Source organism: Galeopterus variegatus, unplaced genomic scaffold, assembly GCF_000696425.1.
Source record: "Galeopterus variegatus unplaced genomic scaffold, G_variegatus-3.0.2 Scaffold233, whole genome shotgun sequence".
Taxonomy (NCBI): Eukaryota; Metazoa; Chordata; class Mammalia; order Dermoptera; family Cynocephalidae; genus Galeopterus; species Galeopterus variegatus.
In genome coordinates this window covers 470,777-496,392 of record NW_007726344.1, presented here as the reverse complement: position 1 = coordinate 496,392, position 25,616 = coordinate 470,777, and the positions used below count along the sequence as shown (strand labels likewise).

Sequence of the window (25,616 nt, the reverse complement as noted above, 5' to 3'; positions counted from 1 at the left end):
TATATATATATATATATATATATATAAAAAGCTACACAATTGTATACTCTAAAATGGAGAGTTTTATGGAGTGTGAATTAAATCTCAATTAAAAAAGAGGAAGAGGGGGCTGGCCTGTGGCTCACTGGCTGAGCGTAGTGCTGACAACACCAAGTCAAGGGTTAAGATTCCCTTACTGGTCGTCTTTAAAAAAAAAAAAAAAAAAAGAGGAAGAGATGAATGGCCAAGTAGCAAATATATTACAATCGCCCTCTCAAAAAAGATTTGGACACCCATAATTTCATTTTTCCAAGTAATTCATTTTAAGTCCCAAAAAGTTACTAAAATATCTTTTTTTTTTTTTTTTAAAAGATGACCAGTAAGGGGATCTTAACCCTTGGCTTGGTGTTGTCAGCACCACGCTCACCCAGTGAGCAAACCGGCCATCCCTATATGGGATCCGAACCCGTGGCCTTGGTGTTGTCAGCACCACACTCTCCCGAGTGAGCCACGGGCCGGCCCCTAAAATATCTTTTGTTTCTTGATGCTAGACATAGGTTTTCTGTATATTTTTATAACCTCTTTTACACTAAAATCACTAATTTTTTAAGCTACTTGTCAATTGTTAAGCTAGTTGTTAAGTACTTGAAAAAAGTCACTGATATATTTTGAATTTATACTGACCCCATTCTGTGGCTCCATTGTGAGTACATTTTTCTTTTTTTTTTTTTTTTTTTTTTTTTTAAAAGATGACCGGTAAGGGGATCTTAACCCTTGACTTGGTGTTGTCAGCACCACGCTCAGCCAGTGAGCGAACCGGCCATCCATATATGGGATCCGAACCCGGGGCCTTGGTGTTACCAGCACCGCACTCTCCCGAGTGAGCCACGGGCCGGCCCGTGAGTACATTTTTCAATCATATGTTTTAAGTATTGAAAAAGTGATGGCCTTTCTATGGGTGACAAAGAAATTTTTACTCTAGTGAGTTTGTGAGTGTGTGGTCAGATTCAAATTATAAATGTGCCTTAAATCCAGGCTCACATATCCACACAAAGGCATTCTCATTCCCCAAGTATTCAGTTTCAATCCTGGAATAAATATAGCTTGAATCTTTTTTTTTTTTAACAGATTGAAATTTCAGCCCAACTCTTGGCAGATGAGGCCACACATCATTCAATTTTCTAGTTCATATTTTTAAAATAAAGTAGGACTGATGAGTATTTGGATTATACGTACATTTTAAATTACTAATGGCTGTAAAAATTTTCTAGTTTGTTGTCATGGACTGGGGGAGACCAAGGAGACATGGTGTCTTAGTCCGTTTTGTGTTGCTATAACAGAATACCTGAGACTGGGTAATTTATAAAGAAAAGAGGTTTATTTGGCTTACGATTCTGGGACAGCTGCATCTGGCGTGGGCCTCAGGCTGCTTCTACTCATGGTGGAAAGTGGCAGGGAGCGGGTGGGTGCAAACAGATCACATGGTGAGAGGAAGCAAGAGAGAGAGAGAGGGGAGGTGCCAGGGTCTTTTAAGCAACCAGCTCTAGCAGGAATAGAGTGAGAACTCACTCACTACCCCTCTTCCCCCATGGAGAACATCAATCAATTCATGAGGGATCCGCCCCCATGACTCAAACAGCTTCCAGCACTGCCACATTGGGGATCAGATTTCCACATGAATTTTGGCAGGGACAACACATCCAAACTCCATCACATGGCAAATGAATGCATTTGGGATCCTGGACTAGAGCCTGGACCAGAGAAGGAAACTAGTAGAAAAAATGCTGAAACGAGTAAGGTCAGGAGTTTCAGAGTTTAGTTAATTGTATTATATCCATGTTAATTTCCTGGGCTTGATATGTGTACTATGGTTATGGAAGATGGTAACTTTAGGGAAAGCTGGGTGAAGGATATCAGAGAAATCTCTATACTTTTGGGGCCACTTTTCTGTAAATCTATAATTAGTTTAAAATTAAAAGTCAAAAAATTCTAGTTTGTGGTTAGAGATATCTGTCCTGTTTTTCATTTTTTATCACTGAAACACACATGTCTATAGTATGATCTGCCTCGTGTGTAAGAAAATATATGATTGTGTCCCCCTATGTTCAAGTCCTATTCCCCAGTGGCTATGAATGGGACCTTATTTGGAAATAGCTTCTCTGTAGACATAATTAGGAAAGGATCTCAAGATGAGATTATCATCGATCCAGAGTGGGCCCTAATTGCAAGGACTGGTATCTTTGTAAGAGAAAGGAAAGGAGATGGGAACACAGACACACATACAGACACAGAGGAGAAGGCCATGTGACAACAGAGGCAGGATGGAGTGACGCAGCTACTAGCTAAGGATTGCCGGCAGACTCCAGAAGCTGGAAGAGACAAGGAAGGATTCCCCTCTAAAGGCTGTAAAGGACCACGACCCTTCTGACACCTTGATTTTGAATTTCTGAACTCTAGAAATGAGAAAGAATAAATTTCTGTTGTTCAGAGCCACCAAATTTGTGATAATTTGGTATGACAGCCACAGGAAACTCATACGCCCATTTTGAATTATCTCTTTATCAAGCACACCTGGAAGATTGTGGTACAATTTACTGGCAGTAAGGACTGTAATTAGGGGTGATGAGACCCAAAGATCATGCTTTTACTTTAATTTTCTCTCTCTCTCTCTCTCTCTCTTTTTGGCAGCTGACTGGTACAGTGATCAAACCCTGGACCTTAGTGTTATCAGCACCACGCTCTACCCTCTGAATAACCGGCTAGCCCTGTGCTTTTACTTTACACTTTGTAAATTTCTCTTGTTTGAAATGTTTACAGGATCTACTTTTTCTGGCAAAATGACGATTTCATCTGTTTGTTAAACCGCTAAGATCTACACATGCAAAATTCTGGAAAGTGCTTTTCTTTCCAGGCTGCAAAAGCCACATAAACTGCCGTGGCGGGTGAGGCCTCCAACGGGTTTAGAGCTGACAGTAGCATTGTCAAAAAACAACTGACACATACACCCAGCCCTGTCCTTCCTGGGCCCGGCTCCCCACTCCCACCCTCAACCCAGCTTCCACTGCCATTTCTTCTCCTCCCGCCATCTCCCTCCCTGCAGGGACCTGCATCCCCTTTGGGTTGCAGAGTCTCCCCACGTCACTTTCCTCAGCTAGCCCGTGGCCTGATCTGAGGCAATTTTTTTTTTTTTTTTTTTAAAAGATGACCGGTAAGGGGATCTTAACCCTTGACTTGGTGTTGTCAGCACCACGCTCAGGCAGTGAGCGAACCGGCCATCCCCACGCGGGATCCGAACCCGGAGCCTTGGTGTTATCAGCACCGCACTCTACCGAGTGAGCCACGGGCCGGCCCTGATCTGAGGCAATTTTTGTATTTTGCCCCATTCTTTCAGTGCACTTCTCTTTTGCAGTCTTACGGGTGATTGCTGCCAGAGAGCCAAGCGGTTTAAAAACCATGCAGCCCAGGATGCTGGAGCCAGAGCCTGGAGGTGACTTGGCAGCCCTCTCTCCTTGAAGGTAATCTGGTCCCTCATTTACCCCACCGGTTCCTGTGAGCTCCTGCCGCGTGCCTGGGCCTGTCCTGGGCGCTGGGCAGACAGCAGAGGACCAGGAAAGGGTCCAGACATCAAGACGCTGAGTTTAGTGTCTACTGTTATGATGGGGATGGGGAGGGAAGGAGTGGCAGCAAGTGGGGAGCCTTGCCTGGGAGAGAGCAAATATACAAACAGACAGTGGTCAGACCACAAGAGAATTCCCACCCACAAGCCATGGAACAACCAGCCCTGGAAGCCAGACCACAACCTCTGCAGCGTTTGGCCCAGAACAGTCAGTGACTGCAAATCTCCCCCCATTTCCAACTCGGGACCAACCAGGGAAAGCCAAACGTGCTCCTCAAACCAATCACATAGGATGCCCCCTCCTAGGGAGCTGCCTCCAGCCTCCCCAAGCCTGGGCTTCCACAAGGAGAAGGCTTCTGCCCACCTTGAGTCTCTGCCCAACACAAGAGACGGTGACTGACTCTCCTGCCATAGCAAGCTCCAAATCAATAGCCTTGCTTGTTCTCACTTGGGTGGTCTCTGAGCATTTCCACACCTGGGAGGAAGGGCAGCTCTTCAGCCTGAGGTGCTTCCTGGAGGGGAGAGACAAAGCTGGGATCTAAAGGATTAGTACAAGTCAGCCATGTGGCGCCCAGCGGGATGGGGGCAGCCGGGCAGAGAACAGAACCATGAAGGGCTGCGCACATCTGGCGCTGGAGGTCACGGGCCAGGCAGGCCTCATTGGATTAGAGTGTCCAGCACTGGAGGGGGTCAGATTTTATCCTGAAGCCCGGGCAGCGTCTTAAGAATTGCTGTGGCCTTTGCAGATCCACAGACAAAGGGTGGTGAACAGAGGGGGTGATGAAGACTGGAAAAAAGGTCACCAGTGAAGGTGAGGGGGGACTGTCCGTGCTGGGGGACGTGCATGGGGAGGGCAAACTACTGTGTCAGGGGAGGTGAAAGGGTTAGAAGGAGTCAGGGTGAAGCTGGGCTTGGGTGGGGATAAAGGGACAATGTTGACCATCACGGGTAAGGGGACCACTACGTTGGGAGTGGGGGTGTGTAGGGAAGTGAACTCACACCTGAGGCCTGAATGTGGGACTCCAAAGTGGAGACTTCTGGGCAGTGGGGCAGGTGGGCTTGAGTATAAACATGACCTGGGCTGGAAGGTGGAGCTGTGGCCGTGATAGAGCTGATGGGTCCCCAGGGAGGAGGAGTGAGCAAGGGCCAGGGTTGGAGCCCTGTGGTCTGCCCACATATATGAAATGGGAGGGAGGAGGGAGGTCCAAAAGGGATGGACAGGATGGGGTCAGAGAGCAAGGAACACTGGCAGAGCACAAGATTCCAGAAGCCAAGGGCCTATTGTGTCTCCTGGTCCTCAGGGCGACCTCTTCTGACTCAAAGCAACAGAAAAGTAAGCTGAGGCCAGCTTATCCCAGGCTCCTGCCCTCTGCCCAGGCAAACTGCAATGTGAACCTCTGGGTCTGTTCCTCAGCTCACAATCCCTCTCCAACCCCACCCTGTCCCTGTCACTTGGGGCTCAGCTCTGGGACACACACACTGCACCAGCATCTTTGAGATGCTGAGTTCCCAAGTCTGGATGGGAGTCACGTGTCATCTGGTCAACCTTCCCCCAGAGCAGAGGAATCAAGTCACACACCAGGGGGGATCAGCCTGGCCTCAGACCCCACCAGGCCAACTCCACGCATGAAGGTGGAGGGCCAGCCGCAGAGCTCAGGGCAGGGTGGTGTCATTAAAGTGTGAAGTCAGCAGGTAGTGCTGGGAGGTGTGTGGGGGGTGGGGGGGTAATACTGGACTGTGGTTACCCCCCAGCCCTTCTTAGAAACCCTGCAGGACAAAATCCAGCCACCAGAGGGCGACTTGCACACCTGGGTCCGAATGCACTGGGTCCTCCTGAAATGTGGATATTTTGGGGATAGGTCATAATGTAAACACTGCAAAAAAGGATAATGTAGAATCAATTTTAAAAAAAAGAAGATACAGGAGGGCCGGCCCGTGGCTCACTTGGTTAGAGTGTGGTGCTGAGAACACCAAGTTCAAGAGTTCGGATCCCTGTACTTGCCAGCTTCCAAAACACTCGCCTCCAAAAAACCAATGTTTCCTTACATACAGTGACAGTTCTCAGAGAATGAGGCCATGTTGGGGAAGCCCAAGGCTTTTGCCTTTCGAGGGACTCTGAGGGCCCTTGACTTCCTGTTTAAGGGGGGGTGACTTTGTGTTTTCTTCCTCATCTCCTCCAGCAGGGGCGGCACCCAGAGGGCTGGGGGAGGGGTTGTGTGATGAGGTAGATTGATGTAGCTTATGCCATTTTTACTGTTTGAAAATGTTCTTGTTTGAAAGCCCCCCAACACCTGTGGTGAAAATTGAAGGTTAAAAATTGTCCTGTACTTAGACAAATTTTAGGTTCTGCCTGCCTTTGCTGTTTCCCGCCTATGCTGTCCCTGACTGACAACACCAAGAGCTATATCTGGATGTATCTAGACAACCTAAGAAGAAAACCACCCTGTGAAAATTTTTGCTGTCCCTAAGTGATTAACTGGCTTCTTTCAGCTTCTGTTACCAGCTTGTGCTAGGCCTCCCCAGCGTGTATGTGTGTAACTATATGATAACTGTAAGTATGTGACTATATGATTTTTTGCCTGTGTGACTATGTGCCTTTTAAAGACCCCTTAAACTTAAACTCAAGGCTGCTTCCTTCCAAGACTTCCTGTGGTGGAACAGTTGCCAGCCGGCCAATAAAACCCCCCTTTTAAATTCTCAATTGGGTGTTCTGGTTCCTTTTCCGTGCAGCAGCCTCACAACAGTTGAGGTTCCCTGGAATCGCCCTCCAGTCCACCCACAAGGAGCTCAGGGGATGCCACAAGTTTCGGTCAGGATTACTCCTTCCCTGCCCACCAAGAACTTGACCCACGCCATCCTCAGCAGAACCCTGGAGCCACTGTTCTCGGCAACGTCCCAAGCACAGTCCTGGGAGGTTTCCTGGGGATACTGGGGAGGATCCCGCTGGGCCTGAGGCCTCTTGGAGACAGGCCCTGGGAAGCAGGATCACTCACACCCAGTCTCGAGGGGGGACTCCATTGCATGGAGGACAGCAGAGGTCCTCAGTGTGCCGACCACCAGGAACAGGAGTCCAGCCACCTCCACCAGGAACAGGGGATCCAGTCACTGACACCTGAGCTCAGCAACAGAGAACAGCCTCGTTCACACCAAGTTACATGAAGTGGTTTCACTATTTACAGGTGGGCAGCAAGGGACAGCAGAAGCCCCTGATCCACACTGAGCGGGTCTCCCACGGCTCAGGAAAGCTGTCTGTGCCCCACTTGCACCACAGCTGAGGGAACCCAAAGGGCAGCCTGCCGCCAATTATAGACCTCAGGAGTCCCAAGACTCCAGGAAAGCATTGAAGGACATCGTGCTTCCAGAGGAGACAGGAACGAGCCTGGCTGTCCCTGCAGCCCCTCCCTATTCAGGACGCTGTGTTTCAGCACGTTCTAGTTATTCCTTCAGATTCCCAGACAGGCCAGCCACCAAAAACCACAAACTATATATCTATAGATAGATAGATAGACAGTTAGATAAAACAAATGGGAACAGGGTCGGTCCAAGGCCACCCAGAGAACTGTCCTGCAGGCCTCTGTAGGGAGTGTCAGGGCTTCCCCGGCTCCCTAGGGGCCCAGGGGGAGGTCCCACTGACCCCTTTTAGGCCAAGGGCAGGAGAAACCCTGGGACCCCACCTAGTGTTCAGGTCTGTGGCTCGTTTTCCAGGCTGAGGGGGCCCAGGGCTGTGAGGCCTGAGGGATTGGAGGCCCCAGGAGAGAGTCCACCTGGTGTGGGAGAGGGCCCAGGCCAGGCAGCTCTGGGGAAGGTCCAGAATGCTTGAATTCAGAGCCTGGTTCTAGAGAAGAGTCAGGAACACTGTAGGTGCTCAAATCATTGTGTTTAATTAATTTGTATTTTTTTGTCCAGAAATTTATTTTGCTCACATTCAAATTTTAAAACACGTGTAGCATACTGCCCTGAAACATTCCGGTGAGGGTGGGAGCCTTCTCTCCACTGGGTGCCTGGTGGGGATTCCTGTCACTCCGTTTTGTAGATTTTATAGGTCCCCTTGTTCAACTGGAAAACAAGTGGTGAGGTCAGCAGAGCCGGAGGCTAGGGAGGAGGGGCTGGGCCTCAGGACAACGCAGAGGCCACAGCACTTTCTCCCAGACTTGACCCGAGTCTCCCCCAACCACTTCCAGACCTCCTCCTCACTCCTGCCCACCGCCCTCCCCCAGAACCCCCCAGCCCAAGCCCTCCCTATGTGCCATTCTGGGGACAGGATGCCTCTTTCTGACCTCTTTCACCACGTAGTAGGTGATCACGCCAATAGCCACCACACCCAGCACACCCACAACAAGCCAGGTAATGGGCCCTGAAAGGAGCAGCTGCAGAGACTCTCGAGTCTGGATGGGGGAAGAATGGGGCAGGTGACCTCCGTGACCTCATGCCCACTGCACAGCAGAATGGGGACAAGAGGGGACTGTGGGGCTCAAGGTTCCACTAGACACTGGGGCAAGGACCAGAGGAAAACACAAAGACCTGGGAAATGCCCCCTCCCCCTGCACTGAGCTCAGTGGGAAGAGCAGGCTCCCAGCCAGCCCCCAGCCCCCTCAGCCCTCTGCAGTGGCCAGCTGGTGGCCTCAGGGCAGTGTGGTAGCCCCTCTGAGCCCTGCCTCCTGCAAGGCCTGGGAATGACACACTCCACCCCTGGGCTGGCAGGAGGACATGTGGGGCACTCAGAGCAGGAGTGGCTAGTGGGGACCCTCACAGTGAAAGCCGGGCACCCCGCAGAGAGGTTCCAGGCTCTGGGAGATGGGGTCCCTCTGACACGAAACCAGGCAACCTGCAACCCCTGGCAGGAGGCTGTAGGTTGAGGGTCCTTCAGTTCCTCTGAGGACTCCAGGCCTGTGGCTGGGGACTCCTCTGTCTGAGGCATCCTTAGGCCTCAGTCCAGGGGAAGCAGCTGAGTCCCCACCCCTCCCACATCCCACTGGGGTCTTTAGTCATCCTCGGTCCCCCCAGTCAATAGGAGAGTGACCAGGGTCCTGAGCCTGTCCCTGGCCGGACGTCGCCAGGCCTGGCTGATGGGAGGTGGGATCTTGAACACTCACCACAGAGAGAGCAATGAGATTTCCTGCCGGCATCGTTTTGGGATGACCAAACTCACACCTGCTGGGATGAAAGCTCAAGTCATTTTCCATCCCACACACATCCTTTCCCCCAGGAGCCCCTGGGATCCCCCAAACCGTGGCAGGTTCCAACCTCATGAGGATCACACCTGGCAGGGTTGCCGGGGACCAGAAAAGCGAGTACATGGACTCCCGGAAGGGTGGGGAGGGTCCTGCTGGGCCAGGGTTGGCTCTGCAGGCCTGGGAGAAAGTGCTCGAATGCCCCTCAGGACACATGCTAGGGGTCATGCTTCCTGGGCTCCCCAATTCTGCCAGGGCCACCTTCCCAGCCTCCAAGGCAGACTGCAATGTACCCCCCCCCCCCATATCCTTTGTCTCTGCCCAGCCCAGAAGGTTCTGACAGGGGAGGCAGCCACACAAGTTTGGAGCTGAGAGGAGGGAGACACTCTTGGCCTCATGTTGCTGGTGGCTGTGGTCCTCGAGGGTCCCCTCCTGTCACACCTCTTTCAAGTTTTGGACCTGGTTGGATCCTCGCAGCAGTGGGACAATGACCGTATCCCCTGGGGTCAGTCCCTGGGGCCTCCTCAGTTCTTTGGCTTCCTGTCCCCTGACCCACCTCAGAAAACAGCCTGTCTCCTGGGAGAGGCTCTTGTGGCAACTTGCCCCCTCCTCCTCAGCCACCTTGCACATCCTCCTCAGCCACCCCAGGCTTAGTCCCTCACCCCTCTCCTCTGCTCCCTGTCCATCAGAGGATGTCCTCCAGCACCCCCCATCCTTGTCCCTCAGCCTGCTTTCTCTGCTGCCCAGACTCCTGACCCCTACCTAACTGCTCCCACAGAGCTGAGGCAGGACCCCTGGGGCCTGAGAACCTGCTGTGGAACAAGCACAAGGGGGCCCTGTCCTTGGGCAGGGGACGGTGTGGTGAGGGACTGGGCCACCCAGGGAGAGCTGGGCACAGAGAAAGGGGCAGCCCAGCCCCTAACCACTCACTGCCCCACTTCTCCAGTCCCCGCCTCAGCCCCAGCCCTTGCAAAGTCTCATGTTGCACGGCCACAAAATCCTGTGGCTGACCCTGGCCCTTGCCTTTCGCCCCTGTTGTCCTTTCTAGAAGGAAGGTCTAATTCTTACCTGCAACAATGGCCCCTACCCCACCTAGGCCTCCCCTGGGCTGAAAAGGCCTCTCCAGCCTCAGCCTTCATCCCGAGAGATGCCTGAATTCTTCCACACTCACCCTGCTGCCCCATGTCTGATCACGACCTATCTGTGGGACCCCTCACGTCTTGGTGGAACAGCCCTTCCTCCCTGGTCCCCCGACCCTCACCTGGTTGGGAGCTGGGCTCTGCTTAGACTCCAACTCGGGTTAGTTCCGGGAGGTGCTTTATATAGTCTGCTTCCTCTCTCCTCCCATCCCTTTCCGGGGCTGACTTATTAGAAAAGCAATGGTTTCTCTGAAAACATGTGACATGGGCGAGCCCTGCACTTCCGTTCTGCATTGTTATATGTTAAAGGACATTAAAGCAGAGGTCAGGCTTGAAGAATTCCTGAGTGGACAGAACCAGTTAGGCCTCCTAAGTGACCCCACCCTTACTGGGTTTGAAACTTAATTGAGCTATCTTTCGTGAATGCTTATATTAAAGAAAAACTGAACTTAAGCCCAACCAACCAATCAGAAGCAAACTTATGATTCTGTAACTAGGGTCTTTCCAACCAGGCACACCAAACACAGCGGCTGCAGAACTGTAACCTCTCAGATATAGTCTTTGTTTTCTTCTGATCGCCCTCTGGGGAGCTCCTGAACCACTGCCACTTTGGAGCTGCCGGATTCCTGAATCCCTGCTTGCTCAAATAAACTCTTTAAAAATGTTATTATGAGGGGCTGGCCCACGGCTCACTCGGGAGAGTGCGGTGCTGATAACACCAAGGCCACGGGTTCGGATCCTATATAGGGATGGCCGGTTAGCTCACTTGGGAGAGCGTGGTGCTGACAACACCAAGTCAAGGGTTAAGATCCCCTTACCAGTCATCTTTTTTTTTTTTTTTTAAAGTCATTATGCCTCAGCTTACCTTTATAACACTTAGTTAATTTCATTTCATCTATTTTTCACCTGCTCTGGAAATAAAAGCAGATAAAATGCTCCTAGTTTCTGAGAAAACTAAGGACTGTATCTGAGGGTGGGGGAGAGAACTAGCCCCTGGGTGGGCTTTCCATGTGGCTACAGATTGCAGAGGTAGCGACGGGGGGTGAAAGGGATTGGGGTCAAAGATTGCCATAATGTTCCCCATCCTGGAGCCATTTGAAGAGGACCTGGATCCTCTTCAAACCCGGATCCTGTTGTGTAACCACAGCTACAACTCAAGGCCCTGTATTCCATCCCTGCCTCATAGTCTATAGCCCCTGCCCCATCCATACTCATCATAATCCCTGAACCTGACATTTCTGCCAGAAGAGGCTTCCTCTGGGTAAGCTCAGAGCCTGGGCGCCACCGATCCTGGAAGGCTTCCTGGCGGAGGTGAGACTTGGGCCTGGGAGGGCAGTGGCCAGGGGACATCTTAAGGATAGGCCCTATAGGGGACCACCAGGGCAGAGCCAGAGTCGGGCTTCCCAGGGACCCAGGGAAGGAGGTCCCACTGCTCTCTTTCACCCAAGGGCAGCAGGAAGGGGAAACCTCAGGGACCCCACCAAGAGTCCAGGCCAGAGGCTCAACGGGGCCTGGAGATCAGGCTGGGGCCAGAGCAGCAGAGATAAGTGTTAGCTAGATTGGGGAACCACCCCTGAGACCGGGAAGGCCACAGACGGAGGCACAGGGCAGGGAGCCTGTAAGCCCCTGCCCTGGGCAGTGCCCACTGTCTTCATAGAGGCCAGCTCCTTCCACACACTACCCTGAGGGCGACCTTCTACCAGGTAAGTTCCACTGCGGAGGAAGCCTCCTGGTGACACTTTTGCAAAGTAAAAGGTGACCCCAGCAGCAGAGATCGCAGTGGCTACCCCTCATACCACAAGCCAGGCTATAGGTGCTAGGGCTGTTATGTCCACAGAGACACTCCAGCCACCTGGGGATGCTGTGGGATGCCACGGCCTCCTCTTCCTGGCCTAGCCTGAGGCCGGAGGTGAGGGTGAGGAACCCACGGACCAAGGAGGCAGATGCAGGGAGGGCTGTCCACTGTGGGAGGGAGCCTGGCTTGGGCCCAGCAGGGCCACGTCCAGACCAGACTCCAAAGTCCTGGGCCTTGGCAAATGGCTGGGACACAGCCAGGGAGGGGCACTGTTATCTAATTCTCACAAAGACGCCACTGCTGGGGGGTGCCTATGTGGCCCCAGAGCTTGGACAGATCCAGCCAGTGAGCAGAGGTCTCAGATGGGCTGGAAGGAACCCTCAGGATGGCCCCACCCCACTGAGAACAGGCTCCAGGCCAGACACTGCCCACTCCACCCTCTACAGTGACCAGCCAGTGGCCTCGGGGCAGTGATGTTGCCCCTCTGAGCCCTGCCTCCCACAGGGCCTGGGGATGGCACCCTCTACCTCTGGGCTGGCAGGAGGAAGCCAAGAGGTAGACACTGGGCACTCAGAGCAGGACAGGCCAGTGGCAGTGCTCATATGAGAGCCAGGCATGCTGCAGAGGGGGCTTCAGGGGACAGGGTCCCTTTGACTCACTAGGCACTGCTCCCACCAGGTCTGGGACCCCCTGACCCCCGCAGTGTGATGGAGGCTGAGGAGTCCTGAGAGTTCTTTCCCATGAGAGAAGCAAGAGTTTGTAATTGTTGGGCCAACCTGTGGCTCACTTGGGAGAGTGTGGTGCTGATAACACCAAGGCCACAGGTTCAGATCCTATATAGGGATGGCCGGTTGGCTCACTGGCTGAGTGTGGTGCTGACAACACCAAGCTAAGTGTTAAGATCCCCTTACCGGTCATCTTTAAATAAATAAATAAATAAAAGAAGAGTTTGTTATTATCTTTGCTGGAGATTAATCCTCATTCAGGAGCTGTGTTTGGTCCAATACTTGGGTGGGGTGAGATGGCGTTGTTAGGAGAGAAGAAAAGATTTAACTGTAATTGTGTAGCTTACTTAAGAAAAAATTTTAAACTTCCTAAAAAGTCTTCCAGCTAATTTGATCTTAGGGGAGGCTCTGCTTCTCCAGATAAGGCTTTAATGATGCCTAATAGGACAGCTGAGCTCCTCCCCTGGGCCTTCGTGGTTCTGCCATCGCCACACCTGCAGGGCCCACGAAGAACAGGGTGCCACCTGGGTGCCCCAACAGGGAAGGTGTGTCTGGCTGCTCCCCCATGGCCAGATCTACCCCTTGGAGGATGCCCACCAGGCCACTGCCCTGAGGGTCTGAAATCTGCTCTCTGCCATATGACCCTGCAATCTTGAGGTGGAAATAAACCCTGTTAGGGGATTTATTCCCCAATTTGCCTTACTGGGGCTCTTCGGTCATTAAAGTGACCCCATGGGCAGCCAGAAGCTCAGCCAGGTGATGAGACATCAGGCAATGTTTGGAAAAACCTGGCCCTATTCCTCGTACCTTACCAGGGTACTGCCCAATGGACCAAAGACTGAAATGTAACAAAGATGCTGTACATAGTAGAGGACAATCTGAATGAATTCCTTTCTAGGCCTGAAGTGGGGAAGGCCTTCCTAAGCATGCTTCAAAGTCAGAAGTCACAAAGTGACAGACTGATCAATCTCACTAGTTAAAAATCAAAATATTCTGCAAGAAAATAACAGACACATTGGTGCAAAGACATGCTGTCAACAGGACAGAAACATTTGCAAGTCACGTTACAAACAGACCCAATTTCCCTGACATGAGGGGACCTTCTGGAAAAGGATAAGAGGAAGACCAAAGACCCCCCCCCAAAATAGTGAAAGGATCTGTGGCAGGCAGAATCGTGGCCCCCACAATGATGTCCACTCCTATTCCCAAGTCTACTTGGCAGGGGGGAATTAAGATAGGAGGCAGAACTGAGGTTGCTAAGTGAGCTGATTTTCAGATGGGGAGATGATCCTGGTTCACCCAGGTGGGCCCAGTGTAATTACAAGGGTCCTAAATGTGCACAGGGTAGGGCAGAGTCAGGGTGATATGATATGATGTTAGACTTCTCACTGTGTAATGGAGATGAAAAAAAGGATTACTCAAAGCACCATGAATGCAATGAGAAGCCCGAAGGGATTGCACCTCAGCAAAATGCCTGATGCTCTCTCCTCTCTGTTCTCTGGTCACTTCTCTTACTCCTATGACCCTAACAACAATCTAAGATACTCTTACACGGAATGAGAAAAATGCAACAAAGACATCATGTGTTCAGACTCACCTGCCATATGCTTAGTCTTTTTTAAGTAGTAAAAAGCTCAAACCTATTAAGAAATAGGCAGAAAGAATAATTCTAGAAAAAATGGGGTTAGGGCCGGCCCGTGGCTCACTCGGGAGAGTGCGGTGCTGATAACACCAAGGCCCCGGGTTCGGATCCCACATAGGGATGGCCGGTTCGCTCACTGGCTGAGCGTGGTGCTGACAACACCAAGCCAAGGGTTAAGATCCCCTCACCGGTCATCTTTAAAAAAAAAAAAAAAAGAAAGAAAAATCAGTTGATCCAATCATTTCAAAAGGACACAAAGACATGAGCAGAGTGACAAAAGTTACCTATGGCTAAGTATAGCTTAGACAATGGAAACTAGTAATATCAGTATAGTTAACAACATGACATTCCAAAGTACAATTTGTGAAAAGATAAGTTGGTCAAACTGCAACCGTTATCTAAAATATAACCTCTCCCCAAATGATTTAAGCAAAAGTTACATTCTTATGATTAAATCTAAGTATAATTGTCTCTAAAGTATCCACCAACAGCTTGCCCTTAGCAAACATTTTTTCACATTTTTCCTTTCAGCAATTCTTTAAAATCTCGTAACAGGATCGGTATGACAACCACCTGTTAGCTCTAAAATCATTCAAGTATACAGTCCCATACCTAAGCAGTGATTAGAATTGACTATATGGGCTGTTGCCACGCTACGTGTGGGTTTTTGCCCCCTGGCCGGAGACTTTGCCTCATACATGCATTACCTAAAAACCCTGTTCTAAAAATCAAATGAGGATGAAGATTTCCAATCCTCTACAATATGAGAGACACCTCGCCACCTCTGGCTTTGAAGACGGAAAGAGCCATTAACCCAGGGGTGTGTGCACAAGGCTCCCAGATGCCCCCAGGAAGCAACCCGGTCCTGCCAGCACCTTGATTTCAGCCCAGTGAGACTCCGTTGGACTTCTGACTTCCAAAACTGTAAGATAATAGGTTTGTGTTGTTTTAAGCCGCTCAGTTTGTAAGTTGTTACAGCAGTAATCGGAAACTCACATGGGATCTGAACAGGCAGTTCACAGAAAAGGAAATAAACACCACCCTTCACACACAAAGGATGCTCAAGCTTACTTATAATAGGGAAACACAAACTTAAAACCCACAGAGAACATTTCTCGTCGGTGAGAGAATACAGTCTGGTGGCAAAGGGGTCCCATCCTGGCATCCAGCACTGCTGGTGGAGCATGGTCAGTATGCCGGCAGTGTGGGACAATGTGACCCTGTCACATAAATAAATGCATTTACGCTGTGACCACAAAGTTCCGGCCTGAGCATGCTCCAGATCAGGTGTACCGCCTCCGGTGCAGGGCACACAGACAATCAGAAGATGCATGAAGCGTGGGAGAAACTAACCATGGTGGCGACCTATTGTGTGTGAAGCATCAGGGGTCAGAAGCGATGAAGCCAGAGTTCTCCCTACACACTCTTTACTCTTTTCCGTTTTGAACCATTTGAATTCATGTTCTATGTGAGCATTTTCCAATTAATAAAACACAGAGACTGGCCTGTAACCAAACAGTAGTGGTGGGGCTGGCCTTCCCAGGGGGCAGCAGTCTGGACCACTAAGGAACAGAGAATCCTCCTCAGCACAGGCAGAGTACGCCTGGAGGGGCCTCTGCACTGGGCATTCCTGGGAGGGCAAAATCAGCCGCATGGATCTGGAGAGAAGTTGGGGCCAGGAAAGGGAATTGGGGCTGTGTGTCCTGCAAGAGGACGTGGAGGAGGTGTACCACTGCAGCTGACCCAGGAGGCCAGGACCAGCATACCAGGTTTCAGGTAGGTGCCCGACACAGGAGACCTCACCTGTTAGACCCTGCATAGTAGCAGGGGTGGAGGCACCTTCAATTCACAGGGATCACCGAGACAGCCAGGCCCTGAGCCCCATAGGGAAGGGACTGCCTTTTCACCCCCCAGATGCATCTCAGCCCACTTCCCTCCCCCACCCCACAGGCTCCCCTCTCCCTGCGATGCCAGCCTTCCACTCCTGTAGGCCTCCAGTTATAGAAAGTTCCCCTCTTCAGGGCCATGTGAAATTGCATGCATTCCTGGGTGTTGGGCGAGCCGCACACCATTCAGTACCAAACTGTCCTTTGCCCTTTTTCTCTTGGCCTTGCATATTGCCACACCCAGCCCTGCCCAGAGCCCTTGGGGCTGTGGTCAGCGGTCACTTGCACAGGGCACCTGGGGGGATGAGTGTGGGCCCTGTGCCTTGTGGACATGCCCGTAGGTGGCGATTTGTGCTCTGGGACAATTAGCTCTGACTGGAGACAAGCAGAATAAGGCAAAGCTGCCCACAGGGAGCTGGGCCTGCTGCTCTCTAACTCCTAAACCTAAGAGCTAAGATATGCTAAGGCTCGTGGGCAGGTGCTGTGCCCAGCGCTGTCCACGCTGTGGGGAAGCGGGTCATATCCCGGTCCATGAACCAAACCTGGATCATAAAAACCAGATGATGTGGAACAGAGGGGAGCTGGCACAGGGAGGCCATCAGGACACGTGGGCCCTGCCTGGATCCATCTACCACCCACCCATCCCTGGATATCTGCATCCACCTATCTCTCTACCTCTATGAGAACGCAGCTGCCTGACATGTGTGCCTTGAGATCCAGGAGAATTAGTAGTTCCTCTTTGCTCAGTAATTCCTTAGTTAATTAATTATTTCATCATCCAGGTAGGCCCGTTTCACAATTAATTTCATAATTAATTTAACTCATTTCCTACAGATGGGCATTTAGGTTTTTTCCCCATTTGCTTTGCATTATAAAGTTGTGCCCAGGGCCAGCCCAGGGCTCACTCAGGAGAGTGCAGTGCTGATGACACCAAGGCCATGGGTTCAGATCCTATATAGGAATGGCTGGTTCACTCACTGGCTGAGCGTGGTGCTGACAACACCAAGCCAAGTGTTAAGATCCCCTTACCGGTCATCTTTAAAAAAAAAAAAAATAAATAAATAAAAATAAAGTTGTGCCAAAGGTATGCTCATACCCGTGTCTCCAGACGCTGAAAGGGGAAGTGACTGGAGAGGGACAACACAGCTGAGGTTACCCTGCCCCTTTGTATTAGTGAATCAGGTATGGGGAGATTTTCCACTCCGGTGGATCGTAACGCAGCTGGTATCAAGCACCTATACTGTAATCCTGGTACTGAAGGGATGTTATAGCTTCTGAGAGACCTTCCAATTCACTTTAAACTGTGAAGAGTGTCAGGGACTCAGCCACCCTCCTGATCCTCTGCTCTTCCCTGTTAGTCCAGAAGGACTGGACTTCACTGAGCCTGATCATGGAGATCAGGCTTCAGCCACACAGTTTCCCACCCAACCTGATCCCAGCAGACTGCTCCCCTCTCTATTCCCTGTGCCAATGCTAAGCCCTCTGCTCAGATCTCATGTGGCCATAAGTTCTGAGAGGATGTGCCTTGGGTTGAATGTCCCCCCAAACTTAATCCCCACTGTAACTGTTGAGGGTGGGAAATCCTATTATGGTAATTGAAAGGTGGGGCCTTGAAGAGGTGATTAGATTGTAGGACCATGCAGTAGAGAATGGCTTAATAATGGTGGTCAGGGATGTGGTTCTGAGGGCTTTAAAAGGAGAGTGTACCAGGAAGCTCTCTGTCTCTGCTCTGCCATTTCAAAATGTGATGCCCTGATTGCTAGCATCACCACCAGGACACAGCCCTCACCAGAGGTGTTCCCTGGACTTTGGACTTCCCACCCTTTGAAACTGTAAACAATAAAATTTTGTTTTCTTACAAATTACCCAGTTCCAGGTATTTTTATTACAAGCAACAGAAATGGACTAATACAGACAATTGGTACCAGAGAAGTGGGGTGTTGTTTATAACAGATACTTGAATATGTGAAAGTGGCTTTGGAACTGGGTAATGGGTAAAGGATGGAAGAATTTGAAGGAGCAGGCTAGAAAAAGCCTAGATGTTGGTGAAAGTTTAGAGGCAAAAAATCCAGGGAAACTTTTAGAGATTGGTTAAATGGTGGTGACCAGAATGCTTATGGAAATATGGAATGTGAGGACCATTCTAAGAAGGTCTCAGATGGAAATAAGATTTTTGGAAACTGGGGCAAAGATTTCCCTTGCTATGAACTGGCAAGGAACTTGGAGGCACTTTGTTTTTGCCCAAGTTTTACGGAATGAGAAACTTTTTTTCTTCCTTTTTGTCTTTTTTCGTGACCAGTAACGGGATCGCAACCCTTGGTGTCGCGCCCGTACGGCGACTGGCAATGGGATCGCAACCCTCGGTGTCGAGCCCGCACCGCGCTCAACCAGTGAGCAGACCAGTCTCTATATGGGATCCGAACCCTCGGTGGGAGCGCCGTACTCTACCGAGTGCGCCACTGGGCCGGCCCATGGAATGAGAAACTTAAAGGTGCTGACTCAGACTATTTGGCAGAATAAATTTCTAAGCAGCAAAGCATTCAGGAAGCTTCATGGCTACTTGCAACAGCCTACTTTGAGTTATGGCAGAAAAGGCATGATGTAAAGCCAGAATGTATAATTAGAAAGAGAGTGAAGGAGGAGCTCTCTCCCTGCTCCATCATTTTCTGCCATGTGAGACCTCTGCATTGCTGCAAAGTCACCACCAAAGAAAACCCTCACCAGATGTGTTCCCTGGACTTTGGACTTCCCAGCCACTGAAACTGTAGGCAATAAATTTCATTTTCTTGTAAATTACCCAGTTTCAGGTATCTTGTTATAAGCAACAGAAACAGAGTAATACAGAGTAATGTCTTTGACATTAGGAAGGGCCTCCCATCTCTTTGCCCCCTGAAATCCCAACCAGGCCTGCTTCATGCGGATCTGGCCTTCTCCATGGAGGCTTTCTTTAGGATCCCATCAGAAAGCGATCTTTCTTCTGATTCCCAGAGGCTTTTGCATTTAACATCAAAGAATGTCACCCTGCATGGGGCCTCCGAAAGCAGATTCCATATGTTCCACTTTGCAGATGGGGAAATTGATACTTAACGTATACTATTCAGAACGTATGACTTTATATATCCTGTTTAATTTAACCAGATTCTCAATTTATGTAAGGGAAAAATATATCTATGTTTTACCTCAGTCATGATAAGACAAATGCAAATTTAAACTACACCAAGATAGATCAATTGTACTTCATTAAAATTAGAAACTTCTGGGCCGGCCCGTGGCTCACTCGGGAGAGTATGGTGCTGATAACACCAAGGCCCTGGGTTCGGATCCCATATAGGGATGGCCGGTTCGCTCACTGGCTGAGCGTGGTGCTGACAACACCAAGCCAAGGGTTAAGATCCCCTTACCAGTCATCTTTAAAAAAAAAAAAAAAAAAAGAAACTTCTGTGCATCAAAGTATGCTATCAAAAAAGACAACCCACAGACTGGGAGAAAATATTTACCAACCATATATCTGATAAGGAATTAATATCCAGAATATATAAAGAACACTTAAAACTCAACAACAAAAACCCAAACAATGCAATTGAAAAATGAACAAAGGACTTGAACAGATATTTCTCTAAAGAAGATATACAAAAGTTCAAAAGCCACATAGAGGGCCGGCCCGGTGGCGCACTGCGCTGGTGCGCCGCTTGGGAAGCGCGGAGGCGCTCCCGCCGAGGGTTCGGATCCCACATACAGACCGGTTCCCGCTCACTGGCTGAGCGAGGCGCGGAGGCAACGCTGAGGGTTGCGATCCCGTTGCCAGTCCCGGTCCGGTACGGGGGTGACACTGAGGGTTGCGATCCGTTGCCGGACACGGAAAAAAAAAAAAAAAAAAAAAAAAAAAAAAAAAAGCCACATAGAAATATGCTCAACATCATCGGTCATTAGGGAACTGTAAATCAAAACCACAGTGAGATACCTTACACAAATGCCTATTACCAAAAATACAGAAAATAATAAATGTTGGTGAGGATGTAGAGAATTGGAACCCTCATGCATTGCTGGTGGGAATATAAAATGGTACAGCCCCTGTGGAAAACAGTTTGACAATCCCTCAAAATGTTAAATATAGAATTATTATATGACCCAGAAATTCTACTTCTAGGTATATGCCCAAGAGAAATGAAAACATATGTCCACACAGAAACTTATGTTGTATATATCCACACAACAGAATATTATAAAAAAGAATGAACTTTTGACACATGCTACAATATGTATCAACCTTGAAAACATTATGCTAAGTGAAAGAAGCCAGAGAAATATTGTATGATTTCACTCATGGGAGGTACCTACAGTAGGCAAATTCATAGAGACAGAAAGTAGAATAGAGGTTACCAGGGGTTTGGCAAGGAAGAGAGATGTGGAGTTATTGTTTAATGGGTACAGAGTTTCTGTTTGGGATAATAAAAAATTTCTGGAAATGGATACTGGTGACGGTTGCACAACATTGCAAATGTACTTAATGCCACTGAATTATACAATTTAAAATGGTGAATTTTGTGTTATGTACATTTTTACCACCAAAAAACTACACTGAAATACCCTTCCTCGTCTGTTGCATTAGCAAAAATTCACAAGTACAGCACCTGGCTCTGTGGGTGAGGCTGTGGGCAAGAAAGCACTCATATTTTGCTAGTGGGAATGCAAATTGGTACAACTCTTTCTGAGAGGAATTTGGCATTATTAACAAAACTGCATTTGTTTTTACCTATGCCCCAGCAATCCCACTTCTAGGAATTTATCCTGAAGATACACCCTCAACAACACAAGATTACATGTACACTTGGTTACCTACTGAAGCTTTGTTTGTAATTATAAAATATCATAAACAACTTAAATGCTCCTACATAGAAGAGTGGCTGAATACATAGTACTGCATTCACACATCTCTATGAACTGATGTGACTGATTTCCAGGATACATTACTAAGTGCAAAAAGTAAAGTGTGAGAGTGTGTCTACAGTATGCTACTTTTGTGTAAGAGAGGGAATTAAGAAAATATTCATTTACTTCCTCATTTGAACAAAAAGAAACCTAGGAAAGAAAAACCAGAGATGACAGAGAGTGGTTACCAAAAGGGAGTGGACAGGAATTGCAGAGACCAGGGTAGGGAAGAAGACCCTTCTCTGTACAGAGACCCTTTTTGTACAGACCTGACTTTTGGAACCATGTTATTGTTTCATATATTTGAAAAAATGAAATAAGTAAAACTTATAATGATGCGAGGAATTCTACAATTTAATACAAACAGAAATAAATGAATGAAAGTATATTTCACATGAATAACATAAACACACTCAAAGGTTAAGAAAAAATAAAACCAGCTAACTGGGGCCGGCCCCGTGGCTCACTCGGGAGAGTGTGGCACTGGTAGCGCCGAAGCCGTGGGTTCGGATCCTATATGGGGATGGCCAGCGCGTTCACTGGCTGAGTGTGATGCGGACGACACCGAGACGAGGGTTGCAATCCCCTTACCGGTCAAAAAAAACCAAAACAAAACAAAAAAACCAGCTAACTGAAATAAAACTCGAATACAGTATTTAGAATATATGCTCTCAGGGCTGGCCTGTGGCTCACGTGGGAGAGTGTGGTGCTGACAACACTAAGTCAAGAGTTAAGATACCCTTACTGGTCATCTTTAAAAAAAAAAAAAAAAAAGACTATAAGCCCTCAGGTAAAGACAAAAAGAACTCTGAACAAATACTGTGGTGCATCCCCTCCCAAGATGAACAATTCTGAAGCCACTTTTTGTAATTCTAGTATTGAGCAAATAAGTAAATATATTAAGGAAATGAAAGCCAACTTTCTCACAATTGGAGAAGAGAGTTACAAAATATGGAGAGGGGAAAGGACAGAACAAACCCTGCAGCATTAGATTCGAATTGGAGATATCAGTGTGACTTCACAGATATATATATCTCTGCCATTTCCCAGCTCTATACTTCAGGACAGCCTAGAAATAATGACACCACAGTAACTATAAGTACACCTAGTGTCCAGATCTTGGCTTTTAAATATATTTTCCACCACATACTTTAGAAAAACCCAAAACTAGGGCCGGCCCGGTGGCGCACTGGAGAGTGTACCACTTGGGAGTGCGGCGGCGCTCCCGCTGAGGGTTCGGATCCCATGTGGAGACCGGTTCCCGCTCACTGGCTGAGCGTGAAGTGGGTGCGATACCGAGGGTTGCAATCCCGTTACCGGTCAGTAAAAAAGACAAAAAGGAAAAAAAAAAAAAAAAAGAAAAACCCAAAACTATAAAGGGTGGGCCGGCCCGTGGCTTACTCGGTAGAGTGCGGTGCTGATAACACCGAGGCCCCGGTTCGGATCCCACATAGGGATGGCCGGTTCGCTCACTGGCTGAGCGTGGTGCTGACAACACCAAGTCAAGGGTTAAGATCCCCTTACCGGTCATCTTTTAGAAAAAAAAAAAAAAAAAAAGACAAAACTATAAAGGGTAAATTAGAAATTTTACAGCATAGAAGTCTGGTTGACCCTGTGTGGAATAAACACAAACTTAGTTCAGCTTCTCCCACTACACACGCACAACACCCTTCTGACCCCAGATGTGTGGGGGTTTCTTCCCACACCCTAAGCAAGAGACCAGTCCTGCAGTGGACACCAGCGGGGTATCTTCCAATTCAACTCTGACACTATCTACCTGAACATAGCATCAGATCCCACAGGTTGAGGGCTTAGTCCCCAAGACTGTTCCCCACTTCCAATGCCAATCGCAAGTCCCAGGTTGTTTTACCTGTTTCTGACCGACCTGCTATAAATCAGAGTGCCCATGACCCCCTCCTTGGGTTTGATTAATTTGCTAGAGTAGCTCACAGAACTCAGGGAAACACTTACTTACATTTACTGGTTTATTATAAAGAATATTACTAAAGATACCAATGAAGAGATGCATAGGCCAAGGTACGGAAGAATGAGTGTGGAGCTTCTATGCCCTCCCCAGGTGAGCCACCCTCCAAGAATTTCCATTTAATCAGCTCTTTGGAAGCTCCCCAAACCCTGTGCTCTTGGGTTTTTAATGAAGGCTTCATATGTAGGCATGACTCAAACATAGACAACTATGTAAAAATGAAACTGGACAAAAAGGGTATGATGTAATAACACCAAGGTCAAAGATTCAGATCCTCACACTGGCCACTGCCAAAAAAAAAAGGCTATGATCTTATTCTAACAGACTGAGTGGGGAAAGCCAGCAAGGCCTATTTGTTTAGATTCGTCTTCGTCTCTATGTGCAGCATTCCCTCCTCCTGGGTATGGAGCAGGACCTCCTGGAATGGGGGTCTTATGATCTACAATCACACAAAGTAGGTCAGAGAATTTATGGCCAGCTCCAAGATAGAGAGGCAGCGGAAAGTTAGAGTCCTGCCTTGGGGATCCAGGAACTGTGGATGAAAATCAACATATATATATATATATATCATAATGTCACAGACCCTTTTTTTTTTTTTTTAAAGATGACCGGTAAGGGGATCTTAACCCTTGACTTGGTGTTGTCGGCACCATGCTCACCCAGTGAGCTAACCGGCCATCCCTATATGGGATCTGAACCCATGGCCTTGGTGTTATCAGCACCGCACTCTCCCAAGTGAGCCACGGGCCGGCCCCACAGACCCTTTCTTAACCAAATGATCAAAGTCAGCATTGGCAGCAACGGCACTATTGGGCAGCATGTGGCCTCTTCACATGATGCACTGAGAACGCAGCTTTACTTCCCTGGTCAAAGTGCATCACCTGAATCTAATCATGAGGAGATATGAGACAAACCCAAATTGAGGGACATTCTGAAAAATAAATGGCTTGTATTCTTCAAAATGTCAATGTCATGAATTACAAAGAAAGAGTCAGGAACTGTTCCACATTAAAGGAGCCTAAAAAGACATGACAACCAAATGCAATGCATATGTGATCTTTAATTTCCTTTGCTATAAAGTATGTTACTGGAACAGTTGATAACATTTCAATAAAATCTGTCGATTACAGTATTGTTTCAGTGCTACTTTCCTTATTTTGAAAATTGCGCTGTAGAACTAAACTAACACCCACCCCAAGGGATTGTCATGAGCATTGAATGTTTTGATTCACATACAGAATTTAGCATAAAATACTCAATTAACACAGGGAATTTGGTTACAGGACAGCACCTCACTGGATGTGGTGGGGTCTTTAAAGAAACCACCACCCTTCACCCTCAGAAATATCAGCTCAAGCCCAGAAAGACAAAAAGGCTCTACCACGTTACTGTAGAGGTGCAGGAGTTCAAGGACAGCCTTAGCACCAGCCCCTGGCGCTGGAACCGCAAGGCAGAGCTCCTCCTCAAGACGGCATCTGAGACTGGTATATCCTTCCACGAGCATGTTAAAAAGAAAACTTAATATCAAATATAATTCCTCCAATTCAAACACACAGCAGTCCGCTCAGTGGTGCTGTGTCCGGGGTAAGGAAGCAAGGCCTCGGGAGATGAACAGGACGCTTAAGGCCAAGGTCCACAGCCAGCGGCCAGACCAGATTTAAACTCGGGTGTGAGAAGTTCACCTTCTTACAACGCTGCTCTGAGGACGACTGGCTGATGCTCAAGCCCAGAAACGTTTTTTCCCAGAACGAGAAAAAACTAACAGGAAACATGATACCAAGAAGTGAAACATTTTAGAGGGCTTAAAACGTTTTTCTCCTGCCCTCCTGTGTATGCACCTTCGTGTAACACTTTGCGGGTTCTGTAGAAGAAAATCTCATCCCTGCCTGGTCGCCTCACCCAAAGATATCAGAAAACTATGCCCCGGGCCGAGCCTTCCCGACCAGCCCGGTCTTCAGCCGAGCTGCGAACACCACGAGCGCTGGTCTGGCCTTTGCTTCTGGCCCTGGGCCTGAGGGTGGACTCAGCGGCTCCAGGGCTGCCCGCTGGCAGGGGTCTGAGGCGGCTGCTCCCGCCTACGTTAGGCCTAGTGCTGCACGGCCACGGTCACATGGAAGCAGCGGGGTCGCCGGGTTCGAGCCATCGCCTCCCAACATGGGGAGACAAAATGGTTGCCGTGCCTCAGGGCCGAAGCTACATCCGGGTTCCGCGCCACGCTTGAACGACAACTCCCAGAATGCGCTGTGTCGAAGGCGGGAGGCCGAGATGCGCTCGGGCGTCTCTCGATGTGACGTTGAGCCTTGTGCCCCTCCCCCCAGCGGAAGGCCTGCAGAATACGTTGTGGGTTTGGTTCGCTCCCCCGCCTTTCTTCGCACTGGCCGACGGGACTCGTAGTTCTTCGGCAAGTGAGCTGAGCCTCCCTTGCAGTTTAAGAAACTATACTTCTTAAGCTGTGACTTTGGCGCCTGCGCGCAAGACCGCGGGGCGTACTACGGTTCCCGGCGGGCCTTGCGAGGTGAGCGGTTGCGTGCTGACGCCCTCAGTCGTGCTGACGTATAGCGCGGCCCAGGCGGGGTGCGAGTGGCGCAGTCGGAGCCCGCTGCGGCCCCTGAGGAAGCGAGGAGGCGTCGGCGTCGGCTGAGGCGGGCCGGCGAGGCGAGGCGGCGGCTCCAGACCCCGAGGAACGCAGGAGCTCGAGCAGCTGTAGCGGCAGGACCTCTCCCCCTCGGCGGCGGCGGCGGCGGGCGGAG

General features: G+C 49.3%; 2 long non-coding RNA genes across 4 annotated transcripts in view; one reads left to right on the top strand and one right to left on the bottom strand.

The window, feature by feature from the left end:
- LOC103585351 overlaps positions 1-6,296 on the top strand; it is a 13,890-nt gene extending 7,594 nt beyond the window's left edge. The window contains exons 2-4 of one of the 2 annotated variants that reach the window (XR_550072.1): positions 3,389-3,494; positions 4,342-4,406; positions 5,348-6,296. This is a non-coding gene — a long non-coding RNA (uncharacterized LOC103585351). Of the gene's footprint in view, positions 1-3,388; positions 3,495-4,341; positions 4,407-4,896 lie in introns of both variants that reach the window. The other variant, XR_550071.1, reaches the window with a different exon arrangement.
- Positions 6,297-7,451: 1,155 nt separating this feature from the next.
- Positions 7,452-24,861, bottom strand: LOC103585350. 2 transcript variants are annotated; one of them, XR_550070.1, is made up of 4 exons: positions 24,248-24,861; positions 8,689-8,746; positions 7,873-7,980; positions 7,452-7,651 (listed from the first exon to the last, which is right to left on the bottom strand). It is a non-coding gene; the product is annotated as an uncharacterized LOC103585350 (long non-coding RNA). The 2 variants fall into 2 exon arrangements; XR_550069.1 differs by lacking the exon at positions 24,248-24,861 and adding an exon at positions 10,028-10,102 and having other exon boundaries at positions 8,689-8,749.
- Between the last annotated feature and the right edge of the window lie 755 nt (positions 24,862-25,616).